At 39.1% G+C, this 7,006-nt stretch overlaps 1 non-coding gene across 1 annotated transcript; it reads right to left on the bottom strand.

The window, feature by feature from the left end:
- Positions 1-707: 707 nt before the first annotated feature.
- Trnaa-ugc (transfer RNA alanine (anticodon UGC)) lies at positions 708-779 on the bottom strand. The gene has a single exon. It is a non-coding gene; the product is annotated as a tRNA-Ala (tRNA).
- Between the last annotated feature and the right edge of the window lie 6,227 nt (positions 780-7,006).

Genomic DNA, 7,006 nt, shown 5'->3' with positions numbered 1-7,006 from the left:
CAAGTGCTGGCTCATAACCATGAACTAAACGTATTTCAGAATTGATTTATGAAAAAAATAGTGAATGCAAAGAAAACAATAGAGAATTTAAAATGAGAAATAACCAAAAAAGTCAAATAAACAGAAGGAAATTTTAAAAAAGCAAACAGAAATAGGAACAGTATTCACGTGGATGAGCAACGTGTGAAGAAGACGGCCGAAGTGGCCCTGCGGTTAAAGGCGCTGCAGTCTGGAACCGCAAGACCGCTACGGTCGCAGGTTCGAATCCTGCCTCGGGCATGGATGTTTGTGATGTCCTTAGGTTAGTTAGGTTTAACTAGTTCTAAGTTCTAGGGGACTAATGACCTCAGCAGCTGAGTCCCATAGTGCTCAGAGCCATTTTTTTTTTGTGAAGAAGATGAAAAACACTTTTTTAAGGACAGGACAGATATTAATTTGCTGTTCAATACAGTCATTAAAAGTAACAGAGAGAGACGGATTTGAACTAATACGTAATGGAGAAGGTCTTAAACTGGATAACCTACTGAAGAACGGCAACAATCAAATCCGTTCTGGACAAATGACACGTGATACCGGCTGGTATCACCTCTGCTTTATGTATGATTATTTACTTTTGACTTGTTCTGGTGCATCTCCTTAACCTGATTGTGTAATGATTCAACTGATATCAAACTCAGCGCATTGTGTAGAAGGTTTCAAAAATACTTTGGAGATGCCGGGGATCGAACCCGGGGCCTTTCACATGCAAAGCGAACGCTCTACCACTGAGCTACATCCCCAGTACACGTTAAGGCTCCACTACGTAGATGTCTAGGTTGTAAATATCAATGTCATTGTCTGTCAGAACTGTAATGTTATCGGTCTCCGTTCCGAGAATAGCCTTGAGGAGCTGCCTTGACGTCAGCGACCCACGTGATTGTAAATGGGTAGCCCAACGAAGAATCTCGAGTTGGCTGCGTGACACGATGTAGGTCAGTCCCCGCAGCAGTCCTTGGGCGGCACGCGGAAACTGATGCGTCGTGCTGTTTTGTGCTTTTTTTTCTACCATTCGATGTAAACAAACATAACGAATAAAATGTTCAGAATATAGTTTTTAACGTACAAGAACTGCTGAATTCAATGAGACATGTAAGAGCTTTACCACGTTAACAGCAACATTCAACTTGCGTAACTTGAGCAAGATAAAATGCAGCCGCAAGGGAATCACAAGAAATCTTACATTTACATCTAACATATTCACAGCATTACGAGTTTGGGGCTCCCTTATTCCAATTTAATACAACATCTTCGGTATCTATGATATTATGCAAAAAGTTAGTGCCGTTACCAGTGGTTCTTAAGTTCCACTAGTCAATCTGTATTGCATTATTTACCTTAAGATTACACGTAGGTATGTTGTTTCTTGTTTAAACTGTTAGCTCAACTGTCTCGGAAAGAAAGGGAGGTATTTGAACGTCTGTTCAGTCTGTCATTAATGACGCAGTTCGTAAGTTCCATAACTAATGGTTAGTAGATTAACGGATTTGTGTTGCTGCAATTAGGATGATGGAAAAATTTAACACTGTACAGAGGTGTGAAAATTATTAGACTCAAAGCGAAAATATTGATATTTCCTAGTTTCTCTCAATCTAGAATTACTCAGCCATGTAATATTGGTATTTTCACTCACTTACATCAATATGCCAACATTTACATTTGCTATCGGCAGTACTGTACTACTAGCAATGTTGACAGCACTCCATAAGCAATCAATTGTTAATGAGGCAAAGATAGCATGTTTGTAGCTGTTTTGTAGATAGTTCAATTCAGCTGGGACGTTCTTAAGGTTGGTTTTATGTGTAATGTATCCTTAAACAATAATTAATGAGTGTTTCTACTTGTCATAAAATATAAATATTTTTATTGTTATGGATAATTCTTTTGTTTGTCAGATATTTGTTGGTTATGGATCAGAAAAGTGATATTTCGCCAAGAAAAGTGGCGACTGTAAAACTGCTACTCGAAGAAAAACAGTATTCATAGAGAGAAATAGCAAACAGGTTACAGATTTCACGAAAATCTGTGAGCCGCATTTGGCACGCAGAGAAAGATGGCCTTAATTTCAGACCAGCACCTCGAGGAAAGTGTGGACGCAAGAGCAAACTTTCCTGTAGAACTCAACGCATACTTGTCCAGATGGCGAAAGACAACAGAAGAGCTACAAGTCAAGATTTCAAGAAGGCTTTGGAGAACTATGGAGTCGATAGTTGTACTTCCACAGTCCACAAAAAGCTTATTAGTGCAAGGCTTCCAACTCGCTAGCCATGCAAAAAAGCAAAACTTACCCCTGCAATGAGTGCAATGGGGCTTAAATGAGCTCATGAAGTTCATAAGTTTGAGGACGACTGGAGCAAGGTAAATAAACTTTATTTAAAGCAGTTGAGAATATGTATGTGAAAATTTCTTTTGAAAAATGAGTAATTGCTTTTAAGAAAATATACCACAAAGACATAGAGAAATTTTCTTATATACAGTACGGTTCATATGAGCAGATAACATCTGAAATCATAGACTTTTTATGATTAAAATGTTTTATTCCTTTCAGGTCTGCTTTTCTGAAGAGTCAGTATTCTCCATATGTGAAGAAAGTAGCCAGTATGTCCGAAGAACGGTTGGCGAAGAGTTTTCTGAGCTTTGTATACCGCAAACTGTAAAATTTGGAAATTTGTGGTAAGGTCTTATGGGACTAAACGGCTGAGGTCATCGGTCCCTAAGCTGACACACTACTTAAACTAACTTACACTAAGGCAACACACACACCCATGCCCGAGGGAGAACTCGGACCGCCGACGGGGGAGGGGGGCAATCGTGGAAGCCCTAGACTGCGCGGCTACCTCGCGCAGCAAACGGTAAAACATACCACGTCTGTTTTGGTGCAGCATAGGGTAGTGACCGACTGTACAATGTGGAAGGCAATATGAATCAGAATAGGCGTAGGAAAGTTTTGGAGAAGAGGCTTTACCTCAGGGGAAGGAATGGTTTCCTGACGGTGACGATGGTGCACCGTGTCATAAAGCTAAATCAATTGCGCAGTTCTTACCTGAAAATAGTGTAGAAACGTTGCCATGGCCTGGAAATAGTCTAGACATGAACCCTATAGAGAACCTGAGGGCAATTGTTAAGCAGAAGTTGAGGAAGATCAACATTACAACGAAGTTGCAACTCATGGAGAAACTCATAAAAATATGGCACCATGATGATGCCGAAAATTCATGCTCAAGACTCATAGAAACAATGCCAAGACGTGCTGAATTGCTCATTAAGAACAAAGGCATGCACACAAAGTACTAATGTATTTTAATTTGATGAATAAATGCTTCTAAATTGTAAAATGTTTTCATTTTAAGAGAAAATAACCTTGAGTCTAAAATTTTCACACCTCTTTAAGTTGTTTCGTTCTGGTGTCGCCCGAAACTAAAATCTGCAAGTGCGAGTTTACCAAAAGACATTCTACATCATCACATCAGATCGGTATGAATTCAAATATTTTAGGCATACACTTCTGGAAGAGGCCTTCAGGAAATCAATATCCATAGTTGGATGCAGAAGCTCCGCAGCGTCCGACCACACGAAACGTTTTTCAAACCCTCCCCTTCCTCCTATCGCCGCCGGCAATCACGAACTTCAAGACAGAAGGACCAAGCGGAATGAAATACCGGCTGTGTTGTGAAAGAGCAAAAAGTATTACAATTGCGTTTTATTACAGTGAGTTTAGGGAAACAGTTATTGCAACCCATATACTCGACAAAAAAATGTGAACATAATTGCAATGAATAATTTTGTTGCTTATTTTTTCTGTATTTTATAACCCTGTATAATAACAGGGAACAGTACCAATTGAATAATTTATGCATTTGAACTCTGCTTTAACTTTTACGATATTTCCCCCTTTTTTCTCATAACTATAAATACCTTAACAGGAATTTAATGTCTATTCAAATGACTTAGTTAAAATCTGCTTCCAGCAAAGGAGTGATGCGGCAGTAGGAGACAAGGTGTGCTGGCTAAACTTTCTATACACTTTTCTCTTTCTCAAAACATCTTGGAGATTGTCTTGAATGCTTAATTTATAGACGTACAGTTTGTTGCTCGACTGCGATTTGTGAAATAACAGCGTTGACACATTACAGTCGCACGCCCACTACTGAACACTGCCTGCTCACAAATGACTGCTCGAATGCCCATCTGTTGTTTACAGCTGTTAGTCCAAGTTACCAATGTAGTTACAGCACTAGCGTCGCTTACACGCCAGGAATAAAGTCAGTCCCCGAACGTTTTGGATGGATAGTGTAGCATTACTAAGTCACAACGAAAAGGCAGTTAAGATTACTTTAGAAGTACTGAACACTAGCTGTGAGGAATATAAACTGAAAATAAATACGAAAAAGACTAGAGCAATGAATTAACAACACAATCAAGGAGGATAAAAGTGAGAATTTGTGTTGAGCTAGTGGATCAAGTTGAAAACTTCGGCTGTCTAGAACGCAAAATAAACAGTAACATGAAATAAAATCCAGAAATAAAACCAAGAATACCTGTTACAAAGGAAATGTCTTACAGAAGGAGTACTTTCTGTGGTTTATTAAATAAATAATTAAGCAAAAATTAGAGAAATATTTCTTAATGGTTGCTTTCATGTACAGTGTCGGAACAGGTACACTGCCACGCAGACGAGAGAAATGCTTAGTGGCTTTGGAGATGTGGTTTTGGAGAAGTATGGAATATGTGAAATGGGCGATCAAAATAAGAATGAGGTTGTCTTATACAAAATGAATGCGAAAAGACAAATACAGGAAACTACTAGGAGGATTAGGAATAGCCTATCTGGCGAGATGAGAAGATATTGCATAATTAAGATTTAACTGGATGGAATGCTGAATGGAAAGAGGACTAGAGTAAGAAGATATCAGCTATTTGAGTACATCAAGACGAATGCTGAGATGCAGTAAGGACCTCTCTCACATACAGAAAACATCATTAGCATAGAAAATGCATTTTTCTTGTTTTCACCTTTAAATAGACACACTGTCTCCTAGACTCTTCAATCGCTTTTACGAGAGAATGTTAAGTCCGTCAAAAATCAATAAATGCAGTATCTGCTTCACGGCCTTGACTGGGAGACATGGCGTAGGTAAGGAACTGGCAACTGCTTTCGACAGAATAAGAGTTCAAATCCAGCCATTCACATTTAGGCTCTCTGCTGTTTCCCTAAGCCATTTAAAATGAATTTCGTGACGATTTCTGAAAAGGATGCGACCAAATTTCTGTTCCTATCAAGCTCAATCCCATATTCTTCTGTTGGGTCTATAATGACCCCTCGTGCACTATACGCTCACCATATACGTTTTTGCCACATTCCGTGTTTTATTATCTTTAAAATCATCTCACGAATATTTCTGTGTATGTCAAAAAGAAAAATTTCTCTCGTAAGTACTCAAAACAAGTAACGAGTACAAAACGAGGCCCCGGCAAGAAAGCAAGGAAATCTGGAAAAACCATTTGAAAAAGGATTTGCAATCAATCTAGAACCGATACTGGACTGAATTAAATTAACTTTTTACAGCCATTCTTGTGGCTGATTGCTGTTTTATAAATCATATGCTTTATCTTTCCTATTATTTTCTTTCGTTATTATGATTTACGAGGGGGCACAAAAAAAAAGAACCGGAGTAACACTGCCGTGGGCGAAGCTTGTGTAATACGCGTTTCTGCCACTAGGTGTGTATAGTGCAACTCATTGGTAGTTCAATGTTATGGAGTAGTCGTAGTAGCTCACCGCTACAGTACAGTTGCTAGTCACATAAGAGTAATAGCAGTCGCCGCTGGTGCAGCGCAGTTCATTGCCATGTCGTGTGAGGTAAATTTGTTGTCTGATATGTTAATATGAATTTATATCAATCCTTCTGTGATTTGTCAGCACTAATTAAGTCAGACTTGTAATATTCAGTTTTTTATGTAATGGTTTGCAGAAATGTTTTCAATAATAACGTTTTTCAGAACATAATTTTTTACCAGTCACTTACTTGAATTTAAATATTTTGTAAATTTTCCCAGATCATAGTCATGTGTTGTTTAATAATCAGAGGACGAGCTACACAGCTGTGTCAACAAGCAAAGTCAGTTTTTTTTCTAATAATGCAAATCTCAGACAAATGTTGTTCAGTAGTAGTAGGCAGGCCAGCATTGCACTAAGCTGTGCCATTTAGGAGCAGATATATAGATAGTGTTATCCGGCGACAGTACCGTAAATTTTTATATACAGGAAGGTTACAAGATGACTGCAATAAATGTTTCGAACAGTGAAAACACCAGTGGGAGAAATGTATTAGCTGTAATGGACAGTATTTTGAAGGGGATAAGGTAATTTTGTACATAATTTGAAAATATATAGCTTTTAAAAAATAACTCCATTTTTTTGGGTACCCCTCGAATAGCTTTTAAGACACCAAGTACAGACGGTGAAAGTTTTCAGAACACAAGTCGGTGATCACGTTTTGTTCATCGGAAGTCATTATGTTTGAACTCTGAATACATTATATGACTGTGCAAGAGAAAGAAGTCACTGATGTGCTGCAAGTTTCATTTCTAACCAACGTTCCAGGCGATATCCTCAGCTCTTTCGCCCTGTTTTCTTTGTCAATACTCTTGTTTTTAGAGTCCCGTTAAACACAAAACTGCCTCGTTTACTTAAGCCTCTTCAAGAGCTTTCAACTTAACGCAGATGGAACTTCCTGTTTTTCTGGCCGTGATTGGGAACGACCGCCACTGCGCCTCCTTAAGCCGCCGGCACACGGACCCTGCATTCGAGCCTTTAGCGTGCCTAGTTCAACGTGCTGCTGAATGCTCAGAAACGATGCTACTTGTGCATACGGTACGTGTGCCTTCAACATGGTACACACGGCTGAAGTGCGCTCCAGCGGTAGTTATCGGCTGTATTTGGCTCGCAGATCACACTGTTTACGAAATG

Source organism: Schistocerca nitens, chromosome 7 (genome assembly GCF_023898315.1).
Source record: "Schistocerca nitens isolate TAMUIC-IGC-003100 chromosome 7, iqSchNite1.1, whole genome shotgun sequence".
NCBI classification, from domain to species: Eukaryota; Metazoa; Arthropoda; class Insecta; order Orthoptera; family Acrididae; genus Schistocerca; species Schistocerca nitens.
This window is presented reverse-complemented; position numbering and strand designations above follow the sequence as displayed.